This window comes from Amblyomma americanum, chromosome 1, assembly GCF_052857255.1.
Source record: "Amblyomma americanum isolate KBUSLIRL-KWMA chromosome 1, ASM5285725v1, whole genome shotgun sequence".
NCBI lineage: Eukaryota > Metazoa > Arthropoda > Arachnida > Ixodida > Ixodidae > Amblyomma > Amblyomma americanum.
In genome coordinates, this window is record NC_135497.1 from 161293783 (window position 1) to 161314413 (window position 20631).

Genomic DNA, 20631 nt, shown 5'->3' on the forward strand with positions numbered 1-20631 from the left:
CTCTGGAAATTCAACAATAAGCTTCTGAAAGACGAAATTTTCACCGGGTTTGCAGCACAGAAAATTAATAAAATAACCGTTAATGGCAACCGGGCAGCTGGAGAAGAATGGGAAAGGTGCAAACAGCAGATAAAAGTGTATGCAATAGAAAGGGCCGGCTGCATACGTTTTCAAGAAGGGTTAAGCGAGGCACATTTGAAGTCCGTACTGGAGAAGTTATTAGCTCAGGAATGCAAGGTACCGGGTGTTTTCAGTGAAGACGTCCGAAAAACCAAACAAAAGCTAGAAACGATAGAGGAAGAGCGATATCGCGGCGCACTTGTGCGCGCGAGAGCTGAGCAATTGGCCGCGAGCGAAACACCCACAAAACGGGCGTTAGGAATGGAAAGGGCGCACGCTCGGCCAAACCATGTCGCGGAAATTCAATGGGGCGGTGCCACTGCATCTGACGATGACAGCATTGCAAGGGCTTTTTTTGATTACTATCAAGCGCTTTTCGCTTCGAGGCATGTTGACGTGGGAAGATTTAAGGAGATATTTTTAGGGGCCATGCCACGTATTGATGACGCAGACAGAATAAGATTAGAGCTGCCAATTAGCGAACAAGAAGTGGAACAGGCTATTGATAAATTAAACTCAGGAAAGTCGCCGGGGCCCGACGGCCTGAGCGCGGCTTTTTATAAAGCTTTCAAGAAGGAACTAGCACCGCTCCTCTCAGTGGTATTTAATGAAGCGTATGAGTTACATGCTCTACCTACATCATGTGCATCCTCGCATACTGTGCTCATACCAAAAACCGATCAAACAGAAAAACTCAGACAAGTAACATCGTACAGACCCATAGCCCTCACAAATGTAGACTACAAAATTTATATGAAGGTTCTTGCAGGCAGGCTACAGACCGTAATGCATAAAATAGTCGGACCTCACCAAACGTGTGGGATCAAGGGGCGTTCCATTGTTGAGAATATTCACAAGGCTAGGTGCGTGCTTGAGTGTTGTGACGCAATATATGCTCGGGTCGCAGTTCTTCAGATTGATCTTGAGAAGGCGTTTGACTGTGTGGCGCACGAATTGCTGCTTTGCATTCTACATTACATTAATGTTGGTTCTGTTATAAGAGAGGGTGTGGCCATGGCTTACCGTAACTGCACTACGAGGTTAATAGTAAACAAGACCTTGGGGGCCCCCATTAGTGTGCAGAGATCGGTACGCCAGGGCTGTCCCCTCAGCCCCCTGCTGTTTTGTATTTATATAGAAACCCTCTGCCTAAACATTATAGGAAATGAGGCTATTCATGGTTTTCGTGTACAGGCATCAGAAGTGAAGCTCTTAGCATACGCAGATGACGTTGCTGTTTTCTGCGTTAACCAAGATAGCATAAGCAGGACAATCGAAGCAGTAAAGGGATTCAGTGAGGTCACCGGAAGTTTGGTGAATTGGGGCAAGTGCCTGGGATTCTGGCACGGAGAATGGCCGTCAACTCCAGCTGTCTTCGCCAGCGTTTCTTGGGTGACAACACCCGTGAAATACCTAGGTGTTCCACTCGAATTTTACAGGGACACTGAGCCTTTTTGGAAAACACAGGTTGAAGAAACGCGTGAGAAAGCCGAAAAATGGAAAAGTGCTCATTTGTCTGTATTTGCTAGAGCAACTGCGTGCAATTTGTTTTTGATAAGCAAGCTCGGGTACGTGATGCAAGTACTCCACTGCTCACGGTTAAATGTGCAAAAGCTGCACCGTAGTTTCGCCGTCTTTATATGGGCCTCAAAATGGAAGAGGTGCAGCCGGACAAATTTGTTCAGGAGCGTCAAGGTAGGGGGACTTGGTCTGGGGCACTTGTTCATACGGCAGATAGTAAACAGATTTTTGTTTCTCCGAGATGTTAAAGATCCATTTCTACGTACCGTATGCCAAGTCAGGCTCGGGCGTGCTGTGCCAGATTTCATTGTTGGAACGGAGACTGTGACTGGAGATATTTTTGGTTTTCTTAAAGAGGTTGTGTTTAGCGTCAGGTGTTTGACTGCGAGATTTTCAAAAAATTGTTTAAGTGGTGTTCAGCGGAAAACATTGTACAAGGATGTATGTGACGTGTTATTGCCGGAACCAATGTACAGGGCAATATGCTCCGGAGGCCCAGGCAGAGACGTCCTGAAACGGGTGAAAAAAAATGCACGTACCGGGAACAAAAAATTTCTTCTTCAAGCTTCACACCGGGACTCTGTCTGTAAAATATTTCCAAGAAAAAGAGGGGTTTTACCTACCTTGGGGATCCCACTGCCTTATATTTTATCCCCCTTGCAACACGGCTTCAGAAAGGGTATGTTCACCGTGACGCAGTTGGTTTCTACTGTTAATGAATTCCAAGTTGTTCTTGATAAATCGGGCAGGTTGATGTTCTTTTTTTAGACTTCCGCAAAGCTTTTGACACTGTTTCTCATGGCAAACTCATTTCTAAATTAGATAGTATTGGCGTCCCTACTTATCTTGTCAACTGGATTCATGCTTATCTTAAACATAGGAAACAATACGTAGACGTTAATGGCTGCAGATCTAACGATCTTCCAATTACTTCAGGCGTACCTCAAGGCAGCTTCTTAGGGCCACTGCTTTTCCTAATCTATATAAATGATCTGTCTGCTTCCATCCCCGGAAATGTCTCTTTAAAGCTTTTTGCAGATGATTGCATACTTTTTAAGACCATAAATAACCAGAACGATCACTACTTCTTGCAAAATGCTCTTCTAACTGTTCATCAGTGGTGTGTAAAATGGGATATGCATATAAACCTTGATAAAACTATTCTCTTACGCATTTCGCGCAAAAAGCATCTTAGTCCTTTCTCTTACACCCTGCAAAATCATGGAATCCACGAGGTTACACAATATAAATATTTAGGGGTAACGTTAACTCATGACTTAACATGGACTTCACACATTGCAGACATTTGCTCCTCGTCCTTTTCTAAGCTTTGTTACTTAATGCGGAAGCTTAAAGATGCCCCAAGTAAAGTTAAACTCCTTGCATACTCAACATTCATTAGGTCCAAATTAGAGTACGCTTCGGTATTACGGGATCCATTCATAAAGAAAGACATATACAAGATATAGATGGTGCAAAGGAAAGCGGTTAGGTTTATTTATAACAAATACAGGAGGTTAGACTCACCTACAACACTAATGAAAACCAACCATATTCCATTACTTGAAGTACGGAGAAAAATTTCCCGCCTGTTGTTTATGCATAACCTTTTAACACATAAACTAAACATACCCCGCCCTGAAATTCTCAAGCAATTGTCGCGCCGAACACACCATTCACGAATTCATTTGCTGGAACCCATTTTTGCAAAGACTGACTCATTCAAGCACAGTTTTTTTTTCCACGGACTGTTTCCGACTGGAACTCTCTTCCCGAGGCCATTTTCCAGTCCTCAAATTTTAGTAAAGCTCTTGAGAAGCATTCTCTCGATTAAATGAGCGTTGTATTTCGTTATTCTGCTCATTGTTTGTAACCCCATGTATTTTCTTAGTATTTGTCATTTTCAATGCCTTGTATAGCCCCTCCTGCATGGGCCAATCTATTGGCCTGCAGTATTATGAAATAAAATAAATAAATATGTAAACAACCAGAAACCATCGACCACGTTTTCTTGCACTGTTGGGAAGGGGTATATTTTTGGGACGTCCTTCAAAGGACCATCAAAAAAGAATTACCATTGGATCCATATGGAATCCGATTCCTGCCTACAGCAAAAGAAGATGGCATGCCGTTTGATTTAGTAATGCTCGCGGGCCTCCATAGCATATGGCGCTCCCGAATGGCAGGATTTCATTGCGACCCGGATGCGCGGCATGCGCGATTGTATTTCCGTGAGACAATGCACAAGTTCATCGAGGTGCTGAAAACACAAGCATCTCCCCCTGAGTGGCTTTCAAAGTTCGAACCTTTGACGGAACTCAGTGAATTTTAAACTGCCAAGGCCTGCCCCTCTGGGGGCTGTAGGCTACCTTTTTGTAGTTTGGGTGTCTACCCGTGTATGTTTTTTTGTTGTATTCTGACGAAGCCCGGCAATAAAAAAAAATGTCGGAGTTTGGTCTCATGGTGTAATGGTTAGCACTCTGGACTTTGGATCCAGCAATCCGAGTTCGAATCTCGGTGGGACCAGCGTTTTTTTTCGTTCCCAGGTTCGAACCCCGGCTTCGGAGTTTGGTCTCATGGCGTGGATTCGACTTCCGGCCACCGAGCGTGACAGACGTGCGATGACGGGCTCCGTTGGAGCCGCTACAGCTGCCATGTCTGGCCGCGGAAACAGGGCTTTTGCCTCGGATGAAGAATATCAGGTGATTCTGCCTACCCTTCCTACAGGACGTGTTGTGTTAAAGTTTTTTTGCACGCTGACTTGCGGGCCCGTCTTTATCGGGATGCGCTGGCTCAGTTGATGCTGCTCCCCGAGGTTATCGCCTTGGGGGCGTATCGCATGAGCCATGCATGGGCTGTTACTTTCGCGAGTGCTGAGGCGGTGACGGAAATTCTTTCTGCCGGCGAACTGAAAGTCAAAGACCGCCGCTGTCTCGTCATCAACCCGGCAAACCAGGACGTCCGCGTCAAGCTTCACTGGTTGCTGCACAACGTGCCCGTCGAATACGTGAGGGTAGCCTTTGCTCCGTACGGCAAGGTGAGCGAAGTCGCCAAGGAACGGTGGCGCGTCCAGGGTGTCGCCAGCAAGGGGTCGACGACACGCTTGGTTTCATTGAAAATGAATCCTGGCGTGAAGCTGGAAGACCTCCCTCACGAAGTCAGGGTTGGCGGTGAGCTGGCTCTCGTGGTTGTACCGGGCAGAGCTCCGCTGTGTCTGCGCTGCCACGGTACTGGGCACATTCGCCGTGAGTGCAAGGTTCCACGATGCGGCGCCTGTCGTCGCTACGGGCACGAAGAAAGCAGCTACGTACGCACGTACGCGAGTGCTGCCGTCCCAGTCAACACTGACATTTCGTCCCAACTTGTCATGGACGAGGCTGACGCGGAAGACGCTGCAGCAGAGGCAGGGGACAGGGTGGAGAAGGCCCCAGCTGTGCCCCCTCCGGAAATATCCACAAGCGTAGAGGAGCCCAGCAGTAAGCGGCAGCAACAGGTAGCGAAGCCTGCAGAAGTTAAGGCGCCAACGGACGAAGTCTTGAGCAGTGGGGCGTCAGCTCCCGTCGTTCCCCAGCATGGTGACAGCATGGAAGTGCCACATGAATCAACCAGCAACCAAGCAGGGAAGCGACCGCACGAGCACAGTGCGAATGGAGAGCCCAAAGTGAGCCAAGGCGACGAGCCACCGCAGAAGACTGTTGGTGTCAGGCGACCGACGTTGAAACCGCGGCCGAATGTACAGGCCGATCAACGAGCGGCGGCTAAGCCGCCGCCTTAGTTGGAGTGAGTGCCCTGTGAGTGGTTTGTGTGGACGTGAGATGGCCTTCTTCGGTGACGGACTGCATGGGCTGATTTTCCAGTCCATACGCATGAGGCACTTGTGCAAGAGACGTTGGATTACCAGCACCGCACCAATCGAGCACCTTAGACTAGGCAAGTCACCCGCACCGTCGCCTTGTGTCCCGAGGTATGCACCATATGGCTCCTGTACCTAAACTAGATGGCTTCTACACCTCTTAGAGCGTTGCGCATTGCAACAATTAATGTCTGGGGACTGGCTTCCAAGAAGCGACAGTACCAACTAAGCCGGCTGTTCGTTGATAATGACCTAGACATAATAGCCGTACAGGAGACGAAAGTCGAAAGACAGGAACAGGCGGACCGTATGGTGCAGCCTTTTACGGCACGCTACAATGTTTGTGTGTGCCATTCTTCTGGCACATCGGGCGGTTGTGCTGTATTTATTAGGAATTCTCTGGGGATTGTCGAGCAGAATTTAACTGTGTCAAACTGGCCGTTTGGTTGTAGTGGATTTTTTTTATTGCAATTTGCTATGGAGGGTCATATGCGTGTATGCCCCTAACCGGGAGAACGAGCGCAAGGAATTTTTAGAGCGCCTTGAACAATATGAGTGCTGTGAGCGGTTAATTGTGCTTTTGGGCGACTTTAACTGCGTTTGTAAAGCAGAGGATAGAATTACAAAAAGACTCCTTCGTGACAAAAGTGCGGAATTGTTGAATTCGATTGTGCAAGAAAATGGTTTAGATGATGTTGCTGAAGTTCTTTCGGTAGCGCCGCATTTTACTCACTTCCAGGGTGAAAGTCCAGCGAGACTTGACAGAGCGTATGTGTCGCTTGATCTGATTCCTTTGTGCAATAGGTACGAGGTGAAACACATGTCATTTACCGACCACAGCTTAGTTACGTTTATACTGGGGAAAAAAGACAAGAAATCTGGTTTCTCGTGGGACCTGTGGAAGTTTAACGCACAGTTACTCGAGGATGAACGCTTTGGCATTAAAGTTAATGAATGCATTAAAGCATTGCTATCAGCAGAGCCTGGGAACTGGGAAATTAGGTGGGAAGATTTCAAACAGCAAGTGAAAATAAACGCGATTGAAAGGGCAAGCATTATATGCCACGATAAACGGGTTAAAGAAAAAGATCTACATTGCCAACTTGACTTGCTCGTAAGCCTGGAAAGTTCCCAGCCGGGAAGATGTAAGAAAGAAATAAGAGATACAAAAAGTAAACTTGAGATTATCGAAGAAGACAAGTATACAGCTGCCATGATACGGGCCCGTGCTAAACGTCTCTGGCTTGACCAAGTACCTACTAAACGCTCGCTTAATGACGAAAAGAAGTACTCGACTCAGAATGAAGTAAGACAAATCAGGTACAGAAACGAGGTAACAGCACATTAAAAAAAATAACGTTCCCCTATGCACCTTGGTTTCGGTGACTGTTGGCTCCCTTCATAAGTATATATATATATATATATATATATATATATATATATATATATATATATATATATATATATATATATATATATATATATATATATATATATATATATATATATATATAGTGTATTAGCTGATACATGATTTTAAGTCTTGTACATTTTGCTCTGTTCTCCAGGGTTAGGAGTTCTGCACGTTTTAGTAATTGTGTTGGTGAGTCTGTAAGGGAGTGTTTATTATATACACATCTTAGTGCCTTTCTCTGCGCCCCTTCATGTTTTTTAATGAGCTTGTAAGTAAAGGGAAACCAAACGTTGTTGGCGTACTCTAGAATTGGTCTGACAATAGTTTTATATGCTAGCAATTTTGTTTCAGAGGGTGCTAGTTTAAGGCGTCTGTTAATGAAGAAGACTTTTTTTAGTGCATTAGATGTGATGATGTTAACGTGCGAATCCTATCTGAAATCAGAGGTTAGTGTCACACCAAGGTGCTTATGCTCAAGGACAGATGAAAGATGAATAATATTAAGCGTGTACTGAGAAGCTGACGTTGGTTTTTTTCCTAGTTATAGATAGAAGAACAGATTTATTTATATTGATGTCCATTTGCCAGTCCTGACACCACCGGGCTGCTGTTAAGGCGTTATTTAAAACTATATGGCCATCAAGATAGTTAATTTCCTTGTAAAGGACACAGTCATCTGCGAAAAGTTTAATATTCTGTGAAACACAAACTGCTAGGTCATTTATAAATATTAGGAACAGTACTGGTGCTAGGATACTTCATTGGGGTACTCCCGATGTAAGTTTAGTTGTCGCTGGTTTCTCATCGTTAATTTCGACAAATTGCATGCGATTACTAAGATAGTCTTTAATCCAGTTTAGAATAGGGCCAGTTCCTAAAATAAGTTGAAGTTTTGCAATAAGTTTAGTATGCGAGACGCGATCGAATGCTTTCGAGAAGTCTAATAATATGAGGTCAATTTGTTTCTGGTTATCAATGCTCGTGGATATGTCATGTGTTAATTCAATTAGTTGAGTAGTAGCAGAAAGGCCCTTACGAAAGCCGTGCTGACACGGGGTTAAAATGTAATTTACTTGAAGATAAGCGTTTATGTGTTTTAAAACAATATGTTCTAATAACTTGCGTACTGTGCTCGTTACTGATATAGGTATGAAGTTCGAGCCGGGAAAGCTTCCAAATCTCTCCACGCGCAGTGCAGTTCGTATTGGCGTTGCCGTCACTCCAGCCAGCGGATGAGATCGCTGTGTGTCATATTACAGTGATGAAAATATTTGCGCTTTGAACTGCAGCCTGCACTGATGCGGGGTTCATATTGGTAATTTAAAGATTTAAAATATCCCTACAACTCGAAATGTCGAAACCACCGCGCCAAAGACTGAGGGCGCGGCCTTGCGCCCTGTGGAAAATCGCGGAAATATTGAAGAAAAACTGGCGCGTCCAGCTATATGTATCTCCAAGGGCTCTCATACCAGGCTGATGTCGCTGCGAATGAAAGTGGGCTTGACGGTGGAAGGTATTCCGCACCAGCTACGTGTAGCGCAACACAACGTCCTCGTGTACGTGGCAGGCAATTCGCCGCTCTGCTTCTGGTGTCATAGCACAGTGCATCGCTATAGACAGCGCTTCGTTCACGGCGAGTACTTATGAGTGCGCAGTTACGCAAACGTAACGGGGACTGGACGGAAGCATATTGAAACCAACCACATTATGGGCCATGCCAACGCGAGGAAGTTGCACAGGGTAATGTAGACCAGCCCAGCAAGGTGGAATAGGCACCTGAACAGCCTGGCGACATGGAAGAATTAAGGCCTTGCATCTTACAACGAGGACAGACAACCTATGGGTCCCGTATCAGGAAACGGCAGAGAGAACGAGACTGACACCGAAGAAGCCATCACGGTCTTAGACATCGCACCAAGCGCAGGCGGAGGCCTCAAGGGCCACAAGTAGACTCGCCTCTCTTGGGTCAGCAGCCAAGCACAATAACCACTGAGCCACCGCGCGCAGCCATTAAAAATGACTCACGGTGTAATGGTGAGCACTTTGGACTATGAATCCAGTGATCCGAGTCCAAATCTCGGTGAGATCTGCGCTTCATTTTCTTTCTTTTTTTACACTGATTATGCGGTAAGCCGCCTCTTTTGTTCCCGCTTGCAACGGTTCGCCTTCTTCCGGCGTGGTTTAAGGATTCCACTTCCAGCTTTGGAGCGGGACAGTCGCGCAGTATCAACGACCCATCCAGGCCGCGATATCAGATAAGCATAAACGCCCGAGCAGCATCACTAACTTGTTTTGCGCCGCCTACCCTCAGGAGCCAATGTAATCAGGATGTTATTGATAGAGGCAGCATGCACAGAAATTGGACATCCCGCCCGTAACAAAAGAGGAAGTATAGACAGACTTAGAAGGAATGCAACGAGGAAAAGCAGCTGGTGATGATCAGGTAACAGCAGATCTGTTGGACAACGGAGGGGAGAATGTGCGAGAACCCCCCCTCCCTGTATACGCAATGTCTTATGACTTTGAGCGTACCGGAATCCTGGAAGAACGCTAACATCGTCTTGATCCATAAGACAGGAGATGTAAAGGACACGAAAAATTACAGACTGATCAGCTTACTGTCCGTTGCCTGCAATTTATTTACTGAGCAATCGCTAATAGAATCAGGAGACTTCAATCAACCAAATGATCAGGCAGGCTTTCGTAAAGGCTAATTTTGATATCGCTGCGTCTGAAGGCAGGCCTCGCCGTTGAAGACATCGCGCACCATATATGGGTGGCTGAAGACAACAAACGCACTCGTGCACATGCCGAACAGATCTCCACTCTGCCTCCGGTACCATCTTGTGGGCTTTGCCCCCGTTTTAACCACGAAGAGTCCTCATGCGTGCGGACGTATGCGAACACTGCCGGATCAGGGCCTAGTGACATCGCATCTGAGCACTTAATGGACTAGGCGGATGTTGAGGAGACTGTTGGAGGGGGCGGAGACCAACCAAATAAGCAACAGGCAGCCCACGACTCGGATGACGACGCGGACGACGACAACACAATTGAGGTCAACGAAAACTAGGCCGGAGGCTCCCGACAGGAATATTGAGTGCAAAGCCACCGACGGAGTTGTCGGTCAAACCCCTTGCTGTTCAAACGCCAGCGACGAAACGCGAAAGGACCGTGCGAAAGGTGCTTCTGCCACGGCACTCTCCACAGGCCGGGGGAAAAACAGCAATAGCGAGAGAGGCCTAGGTGAGGAAGGGGCCAGGAACCTCCTTTGAAGGCGCTCCTCGTATACGCGGGTCCAGCATAAGGCCGAAGCCGAACATCTCGCCACAGTAGGTCAAGGCCGACTGATCCGTGCCGTATTCGAGGTACTGGTCGGCAACCGCGACAATGCACATTTAAGTACGGACATTCGCGAACCACGAGTGTGCCCAAAACAATCTCTGTCGCTTCTCCGCGTGCGACGAAGCCACTGCATTCAGGGAATAAGTTTGTCTCCTTGTATCTGATCGGAGTTGAAGTGGGCAGGCTTCACGTATTACTTGAATGGCAGAAAAACAAAAAAAAACTACGCGTCCGCAGGTGAGGCAGCAGCGGAACCGGCGGGATGCTCAGTAATCCCTTCTGCTTTGTGCTGCAGGTTGCAGCTTTGTTTCTTCAATGCCAGCTGTCACCGGATGGCTGCCTTCCAGCAACAAGATATTCCAGCCTTCAACCAAGACAACAGTGTGGTTTATCATCGTCACGTGCTGGTTTTGAAGCGAAAAGCTTCACTTCGCTAGGTAAAGCAGTCTTCAGGTAGGCAGCACAACGACCTTGAACGACCTTCAGACCAACCGAGCATCCCTTAAGCCGCGGTACAGGTGTCCATCGAGATGTGAGACAGATACTGCGCCATTTCCTTTCCTCAAAAACCAATTTCAGTTTTCAATTTCCTCTCTCTTCCTTTCTTCTTTCCCTCCCTTTATCTCTTCCCTTACAGCGCGGTTCGGGTGTCTACCAAGATGTGACAGTTACAGTGCTATTTCCTTTCCTCAAAAACCAAACAAAACAATTGAGCCGCCTACGTTCATTGGCGTTGGCAACGTTGTAGAGGCCTTTGATTTTAACGAGAGGAGAGGTGCACAACTCTATATTGTTTTCACGTACTTGACGTGATCGAACCCGCGTCGTTCGGGCCAGCAGCCGAGCGCTATAACCACTCAGCCACCGAGGCGGCTCTGCTGTCAATATTGGAAGACTTCTCACGAGTTCGCGACCAACGGAAACGACTATGGAAAAGCGCTAAGGAGGGGAAAGATAATGAAGATAAGGTTAAATTCATCTGTGATGAGTTTAACCCTAAAATTAGGTAAAAGAAAGCAGCACCTGTCGGCGAAATTCGCCACAGCAAATTCCTGTCAATAATGAACATTAACTGCAGAAGTGAACGGAGTTAGAGACTATATATTGTCATTTTCAATGATCCAGACGTGGCTATTCTAATCGAGACCTGGCTCAGTGACGCTGTCTGTGGTAGTAAATTTGTGCCGTCCGGGTAGTGTTTACCGAAAAGACCGAGATAGTATAGATAGGGAGTATATATATATCATATAAAAGTAGTTTGAAAGTTCAATCTATGTCCGATGCACCAAACGCGGAGTGTATTTTTGGAAAGTATATTCGGGAAATATCAAGTATGTTTCCCCAAAAACCAATTATTAATTATTATTATTATAGGGGCTTTGTACAGGCCCCAAACTTCCAGCATTACTGTTTTGAAATAATTAAATAAAAACTTAATTATGCATGTAAAACCTGAGGATCGGGTAATCCCTTCTGTAGATTTCAATCTGCCTAAGACTGGCCAACCATGTCGCTTAAAAACTTCAATGAACTATAGGTGAAGCAATGTTAGATCTAGCATTCACTTTAGAGTTGTTACAAGTAGCTGAAGGGTTTACTAGAGGTCTCCTCGATTTGGCTGCACTTTCCGCACAAGTTCACAAAAGTGTCGTGTCAGTGCAGTGCCAGTTCTTGCGGCGCGAGTGTAGCCCGACGCTAGTGCTGTCGGTGCAGCGGCCAAATCGAGTGCAAAAGTGCAGAAACTTTCGTCTGCTGCGGCCATGTACGTATTGGTGTTTGTCGCGTGTTTTCACATATGCGCGAGATTGTGCTAGCTGCATTGCACGCTGTGTATTTGCTCCAAGTGGCACATCTCGTGGAGCGGCTATGAACTTTGTTAATTCCAAAAGTGGTGAAGAATTTGACATCGTTCATTCCGTTGCGTTGTTTAAAGGGGCGCAGGCCGGTCGACCGTCACTGATTCAACGGGTACTTGGAAGAGGCAACAATTAATTAGACAGGTTATTCAGACTACCGCTCGAGACGATCTTTTACAGTCCATACGCGTGATTCAGGCTGCTTCCGTCCTATCTAAAAGTGACTACGGTTGTCCGCCAAGAGTTGCCTGATCTATATTTGAACTCAATCGTGTTCACTTTCGGCGGACGGTGACGGCGACGTGACTGTCAGAGGCTAAGTGGCAGGCGAAGGTGTTTGCTGACGGCGACCTAAAGCCCAGTCGCTGTCGTAAGCGGAGGTACTGATGTCGCAGCGAGCCACAAACGTTGCGATCGCCCACGTATTATAAAACATCTCACAATCTGCCTCTTATGGAAGCGCTCCATCGTGCTGCGTCTATAATAATAATTGCACACAAAAGAGAAATGGTGTAAGCAACGTGCGAGGCCGGACAGAAAGATGCGGACCCATACGCAGTACGTACTTCCGCACGTGCGCCATGCCAGCCCGTCGCTTACGCGCGTACACAGACACGCGCACACGCGCGCGCATACACACACGTATACGCGCACTGTCATTTCAGCTGTTTGGTGAGGGCCCGGCGCAGATGCCGCGTCTTTCACGGGTACGCGGCCCTCTCAAGCATGGTCTCAACGCCGCTCACAAAACAAGCATGGCCGCGGAGCCGTCTGCTATTAGCGCGCCAAGCACCTTGCACTACTTGCACGAGAACTCGCCGGGAGGCTAGTGCAGCAGTGCAGAAGAACTCGTGCAGCACGAGGCCAAATCGAGTGCCGAAGTGCAGGTGGCACTAGCTGCACTGTCAAATCGAGGGCGAGAGTGCCGCACTTCCTGAACTGGTGCAGAAAGTGCAGCCAAATCGAGGAGATCGAGGAGACCTTAGAATTCAGGAAAGCACGAAATCGCTTCGAGACCTTTTCTTTGCGAGCGGGAGCATAAAAGACAAAACAAACTGCCGGATATTTTCTGGAATATCTGATCATCAGGCTGTTCTACTTACTCAGAGTGGTGCTGCTGTAAAGAGGGTAAGACGTAACTCAGTGTTTCCCAATTTCTCTCGTGCAGGTGATATGTGAATTATTGATATGCTTTCATTTTCTTTCGACAATTCTCATAGCAGCACTGCTAATGTGCTTTGTGGGGTTGGCTCGGGGAGATAATTACGTTCTCCCCACTCAATCGCGGCTGACACGGTTCAAAGCCGCCCGGACCCCACCCCGTGATCGCATACACTACCGAGCGCTCACCGACCACGGCGGGCCTTGCTCTAAGGGAACAAAGGAACGACACACTGGCTGACACAAACAGGCATTTATTGCTACAGCAACAATAGAGCCAGCTAGCAACAAAGTACGCTAATGAATCAAGGTCGTCCGACTCACCAGCAAGGTTCCGAGCGAATGTTCGCCCGCGCTAGGGCAAGGGACATATACTCCGAAGGCCGGACGGGACGAGTACGGGAGCCTGTCTCCCCGTCGCTTCCTCGCCCCGCCGGCGAAGAGCGGAGCCGCGAGCGACACGTCCGCGCGCGCCGACGATACCAGCCGAAGCGCCCCATTCCCCGCGCGCGGGTTTCAGCAGTCTCCCGCGCAGCGACGCTGGCGCCCTCTCTTGCCAGTTAATGTAACTGACAAGGGAATGCGTACATCCTTGGGATGAGATTGCGGCTGCACGGTGCCTCGCGGGAAAGCAAACACAGGGGGCTGCAAGGCAGGCCCCCACAGCTTCAAACATGTGGTCCTCTTTTAAGGGTCTTGTGGATGAATGTACTGACCGTTTTGTACTGATAATTAAGAAAACCCGCGTCAACCCTTGGATAGGTCGGTGAACACTGCAGCTCAAAAGAAAACTAAAACGGCTAAAGAAAGACATAACGTTGATGTTTCTGACAACATTGCACATAAAATTTCTGCTGTGACCCTAGATCTTGCAAACCAAATAGCACTAGATAAAAAGAAATATTATTGTGTCTCACTGCCCAGTTACATTGCTACATCTCCAGAAAAATTCTGGCGAGATTTCCCCTGCTGCTACAGACTGTGATGCATTAGTCATTGATAACAACCTAGTATCCAATGCCAAACAGGTGGCAAATGGATTTAATCTTTACTTTAAACCTGTTTTCACAAAAGATAATGACACGTTGCCCAATTCTGCTTCAGCTTTACCGATGATACCAGACGTTGTAATCAGCGAACAGGCAATTTTCGATATGCTTTTGAACACAGATACTAGAAAATGTTCTGGTCCTGATCAAATTACCAACGTTTTTTTTTTTTTTTTGAAGAGATATGCGGAATGGGTAGCTAAATGTCTCTCTTTTGTTTTCCAAATCGCTGCTTGACGGCCAAATTCCGAGTAACTGGAGGACCGCTCGAGTCAAGGCCCTTCATAAAAACGGAAATAAAAACCTCATTGTAAATTACCGTCTGATTTCACTAACTTCTACAGTTTGCAAAATGCTCCAGCATATTATAAATAACACATTTCAGAACCTTTAGATAAGCATGGTGGGTTGGCTAAATTTCAACACGGATTTAGGACAGCCTGTTCAACATGCACACAATTAGTCGAAAAAGTGCACAATTTTGCTACATCAGTAGGCAACGGTAAGAAAACATGCAGACGCTATTTTCATCGGAGTTCAAATCTCTGTGAGATCTAGGCTTCATTTTTTTTTTTTTTTGACATGCAATGCATTGTGATTCCTGTGCTTCCGCTTGCACCGGTTCGCCGCCATGACTGAGACGGAACTGGCGCTAAACAACGAGGGCGCAGTCAAAGGAACGGACAAAAGCACCAACTTTCAACAATTCTTTAGAAACAAAAATACCATGGACAGTTTTGGACATGCGCTGAGGCGTTTCTTTCCCAACCGCGCTATTGAATTAAGGCTTTCATGATGAAAGGCGTGAAGGCGAAAAAACCTGTTTCTTTGCCTGCGTCTTCATGTCTTTGCGGTCAACCCGTATCGGTCATGTCGTGTACCATCAGGCCTTAATTTCTACGTTTCTTACGCGTTACCCTTCGGCCTGTCACGGGGCGCCAGGTGTAGGTGGCTGTAGGCGACGAGGAGAGGAGACCGATTAAGCGGAGTGCTAATGTCCCACAAGAATTGAGGAACGGTACGAGCTACAACAAACCTCCCCTGATATGCTTGCCACACAAAGTATACTATAGAGCGAGCATGCTCCGTACTAATATACTTAACGCACTTTTCCTCTTTGTGGCAAAGTGCTGTATGAAGCACATTTTATTTCACTGTTTACATACAGTTAGGTTTAATTTTCTGTCTTTGCACGTATTTTATTGTCCATCAAAAAAGAAACGTGATTCAGGATTTTCTCCGCAAACGTATACGAAGGTGAAGGGCATGAACCGTATGTGTGTTATCATTCCGGAGCTGAGCCCCAACTGGGCCTTTCGTTTCCTCCGAGCCTAAGTGGAAAACGTAACAAAAAATAAAAAAAAATGTTCTGGTTTTACACCCTGAACACTACCCCCGGCATGGGTACATCGTGGCCGTTGGTCCACTCGCGTCGAAAATTGCATTCTATCAAGCGATAAGCATTCACGACAAAATACGTGTCTCCGAGATATATCCATTACATTATACCTTTGTGCAGCAGTGGGACACGTGTGTGCCGCTTGCTTCGAGTGCCGACAAGCGCAAAACGATGCACCTACGAACTGTGTTTTAGTGTGCGGAATACTACCAAACTGTCGAATAAGCAATTCAGTGTGTTTTTATATTTCACTAATAGGCCTCCTTGGCGTTCTGTGTGCTTTTGCAAGCCCGAGTGCACAGTTCGGCAAGACCCTCCTTGGCAGGAAAAAGTTTTTGTTGAAAAATTTTTGAGCTTTCGAGCCTTTTCTATCAGCCACCTGCCTCATAATATTTATCAAAAACCATTTTCAATTCTAATACATATCGTCTAATGCGTCCAAGAGGTTAAGACACGTACCACATCTGAGGTCTTTTTACGAAGTCATTGGTGACAACTGTGTACCCCTTTCTTCTACAGATCTAGTTGCCGAAATAGTTTGAAATGATGTCATCCAATACTCAGAATATGTCATCCAATTGCACTCAGAATAGTCATTCTGAGTGCAATTTTACCATTTGTGTGCGTGTGTGACATGCAAACAGCTTGAGTCTTATAAAGGGTTATTGTAGTACATTCTAGGAACGATTTCTCATCGGTCACAGAAGTCTACAAGCGTTTCTTGCGCGAGCGCACACGTAATCCGATGCTCCCCACTGCTGGTTCAACTCAACCCCACCGCCTCCTGCGGCAAACAGGACGGCGGCTGTGCGAGAGGCCGCTAAGGCACATAACACGTGCGCCCGCGTTCACAAGCAGCGGTCACCATGACCGTGACGTTTGTACTAAGGGGAATAATTTGCTAGCCAGTAAAAATATCACTTTCCAGCGACGGCACAACTTGTGGCTATGGAGTGATTTCTTGCGCCGCACAGTGGCATCCGCAAGTTCTTTTTTTTTTGCGTGCTGGTTTACAGATATTTAGAACAAGTACGGCAGAGCACAATTTGAGCACGGTACACATCGAAACTAAACTTAAGAGGAAAGCGTCACAACTATGCTCGCGGCATTGTTATATGCAACTCTGTGGAGTGGTCCAGGAAAGGAGCTGTGTCGTTCCAGAATGCAAGCAGTGCACTACATTCATTCTTTGCATTTACAACACTTACTTGTTCAGAAACAATCTTTTGCCACTCTACTCTTGACGATCCCTCAGTGCGTTCAAGCGCCATCTTATGAGAGGAGCCACCAACTTCAAACGACGCTCGTAGAAACTCCTTAGCTTTCTTTTCTTCTTTCTGTAGCAATATCAGAACAACAGCTGCAGAAACGTTAACATCGAAGGCCGCCTCAATCTGTCGGCACTGCCAAATAGCGCAGCGCAGGCGACGTCAGGGCGAATAGTCGCGAAATGGAGAAACGGCAAGCCCTACATAAGAACTTAGCGCAACTGGCCCAATCGCAGTGTGCTGCGTTTTTCGGATGGTATAGTGTTCCGATTTTTTTTAATACCACATGGTGCAAGCAGACAAGAGTTTGAAAGGGGGTGAATGCAATAGTGTCGACAGATACATAAAGACCGGAGGACAAAAAATGTAAATTACGTACGACTTTCCTTTTTGGAGTAACAAATGGTAAAAGAAAACTTAAAGGGAAGCTGAAACGGTTTTCAAAACGCATGAAACGTTGTGGTTAGGAAGAAAGGACCTTGAAAATCATGGGTGTAAATTTTTTCCCGATTCTATTCACAAACAAAGCTGCAATCGCTTCTTAAAAATCCTCCGCCGGCACGCCCTCGTCGCTTCCGGAAGCGCCGGGTGGGGGGACGGCAGAGAGGGAGAACTGGCGGAAGTGACGCCATTCACGGAGAGTCGGCCGGCCGTCCGGCTGCGCTTGCTTCGCTGCGGCCCGCGCTTTGGCGAACCACACATCAATGTAATCTTCTGCCAGTGCCGTTTACTTTCTCTCGTTCGGGCGTTCCGTGTTATGCTTCAAGCCTGTATATTAACCACTTTTGGCATGGTACTTCTTTCGAGCAGCGCTCAGCACACAGCGTGGTAGAATCCGTCGGCTGTTCTCCCCAAGCCTCTCGCACGTTAACCAGACAACCTGGTGGTATGCAGCATATCGAAGCTGCCTGCACAAAATATGTGCATCAATATTTCTCTTTTCGTTATATTACTTTCTTACCCGTTTGTAAACGCTTTGCCTTTTCCAGCTGGTTGACATCCATGCTGAGCTAAGGCCACTTCCAGCACTGTCTTTGAGGCACACAGTCTTAAACTCTTTTGAGCTCGTTACGCACTGTGTGCCTTTTGGCTTTTTCCTTATTGCTTGCACCTCGTGGCAGCACAGGCAATTCTCTTAATCTTTCATCAGCGCGGAGCACATGCAGCTGCACCTAACTGAACAAAAAACCGATTATATAAGCCTATAGTATACTTGAGCAAAGCAAACATTTGCATTCATGAGCGCTTGGACATGGCTGACGATCAACAATGGCGCCAGAATTCATGCAAATTTGTCCTTGAGTCAGAACGGCAAAGTTGTCGAGCCGCGGTACGCATATATCTGCCACAAGCAATTCGGCCGGTTATCTCGACACGCAACAGCAGCAACTATATCTCGCAGCACACTAGTTTTTATGAGCAGCACTGCGAGCTCCGAAACGCAGCCATAATTATTGTTCAAAAACGTGTTCAGCATGTAAAAAAAAATAACGTACGGGGGTAAGTGCAGAAGAGTCATGGTTGAACAGTAGTAGCCCGAACATGCGACAGAAGGAAAGCGCACACGGGAGCTTCCTTCCGGTCGCCTCGTCTCTTCGCGCTGCAGTACAGCAGTGAACCCACTCCAACTCATCCAGTTTGGCATTCTTTTCTAGTTCTAAAAGGCGTTCGGGAGTAATTAGGCAAGTAACTATAAATAAATCAACAAACAAATGTTTTACCTCGCGTGACTCGTGTAAGCTTGCCGGTGATCTGAATTAGATCATGTTTAGAGGCGTTACAAGAAGTTGGTGGCCAGGTTTTATGCAGCAGCGGTACACAAAAACGTTTCGACGCAATTTCTTTTTTTATTGCTATTTGCACCTACACAAAAGATATGCACGCGCATGCAACTACGCAAAACATACGTATCAGTCGAGATTTGGTTTTCGTGTTACCATGGTAGGACGTGAAAGGCCCATACTGGGTTAACGAAATTTCCGGCTTGCAGGCGCCGCCATGCGGTCGCTTCTCTATTACTTAGCTTCTTATCAGGCGGTGGCACCAGTTTTCTATTTAGTCTGTATAGTTCTCAACGATTTCCGAATAGGTTTGCGCGCGCTCGTTCAGGTTCCGACAGTCCGGCGGTTCCACCGTTACCCGGAAGCAGAGAATATGGGAATGCGCCGACTACCCCGGAGTCGATGAAGATATTGACAGCAGAGAAAGCTGGGAAGCCCTGCTGCGCAGCGAAGAACCCGCTCGGCCAATCCGCCAAGCCAATCCGCCTGGCGGCTGATGCCGCGAAGAGATAAAATCTCTTTGTTAACCTTTAGCCACGAAGGCTCAGGCCCCCGCCCTCCAGGCCTGTGTGCCGGGGGCGGTGAGTAGTAAGGGGTCTTCATTTCCGGTGGAAATAAAAGCTGTCATCCATCCATCCATCCAGTCGAGATTTCCAACACGTGAAAATGTCGCGACTTGACTTTCGCTGCCGGCGCACTACGCGGCGACGTTGGTTCCGCCGTTTTCTGAAGCTGCTAATGGCTCGAACATGTATGGCGAAAGTCCAGACTGTTCAACATTGCTTGAATTATCCATAATTTCCAAAACGTAGTCCTTAAAAGCCAGTTGAAGCAACGCGCTACGCAGTAACGCCGTCGGTGCCGGCCGGAGATCCCCGTGGATGACGTCATGACGGTCCCGCACAATCGCGGGCAAGAGCGGCGTTCGCTCGGCGCCCTGAAACTTTTTATGTTTATTTCCGCCCTTTTTGAATGAGATATTCTTTTTCAGCGGACTAAAAGCTATAAAATGACGTAGAGAACTCATTTTTTTCGAAAAGTGCTTCAGCTTCCCTTTAAACATATTCTCGATGCTAATTTGTAGCAAAGATTGTGTGGCTTGAAGAAGCTTTGCCAATGCTTCCTTTACATTTCCTGCGGTGGTTTGATAATGAATCGCCGGTAATTTTTTATCTACCGCTGCGTGAAGAGTAGGCATAGAAACAAAATGACTTAGAATACAAATCGCTGGCATATATGGGCACGCGAAAATTTCGGCGCATAAATACACCAACAAAGAACTTCCTGCGCGCCGGACACAGCTAGGTCTTGTCAGGTGAGATATATGCCTGGGGTCATGCATAGTTCCATTCTTTTCGCAGTTCGTCACTAGTTCAAGGTACGCCATTCTCATAGCTATCACGAGACATTTAGTGATTAGCGATACAGAAATGGGAAAACAGGACAATCAGGAATATATATTTTATATAAGAATATCGAATATTCTTATTTTTCATTAATAACTAGAGTGGAGCAAAGTCGATCCCTCAATTACTAACATTACGGAACTAAGAAACTTTGTAACCGTAGAAGAAAATAATTACTCGCAGCAGAGTTGAGATGACTATTAATTAAGTTGACTTTCGCCGGGGCAGTGATATGACCAACTGTTTCAAGTTTACTTAGCTTTTTATTATACTGTGTTAAGTTTATGCGCTTTCAGTTTGTTTAGTTACACAAGGGTTAATTTTACTGCGGTCCAATGTTCACTGCCGATCACCTTGGACTTTACTTGCTCCGAGTGGAATCTTGTATCGTGTATTGCTTGAACTTCGTATTGTTATTTTGCCATGCCTTGAAAGACGTGGGTTTGATCCCGGCCGTG

The 20631-nt window shown here is 46.7% G+C and overlaps 1 non-coding gene across 1 annotated transcript; it reads left to right on the forward strand.

Annotated features, from left to right (window-relative positions):
• The first annotated feature begins 4095 nt into the window (after positions 1 to 4095).
• On the forward strand, positions 4096 to 4167 carry TRNAQ-UUG (transfer RNA glutamine (anticodon UUG)). Its single transcript has one exon. It is a non-coding gene; the product is annotated as a tRNA-Gln (tRNA).
• Positions 4168 to 20631: the final 16464 nt, after the last annotated feature.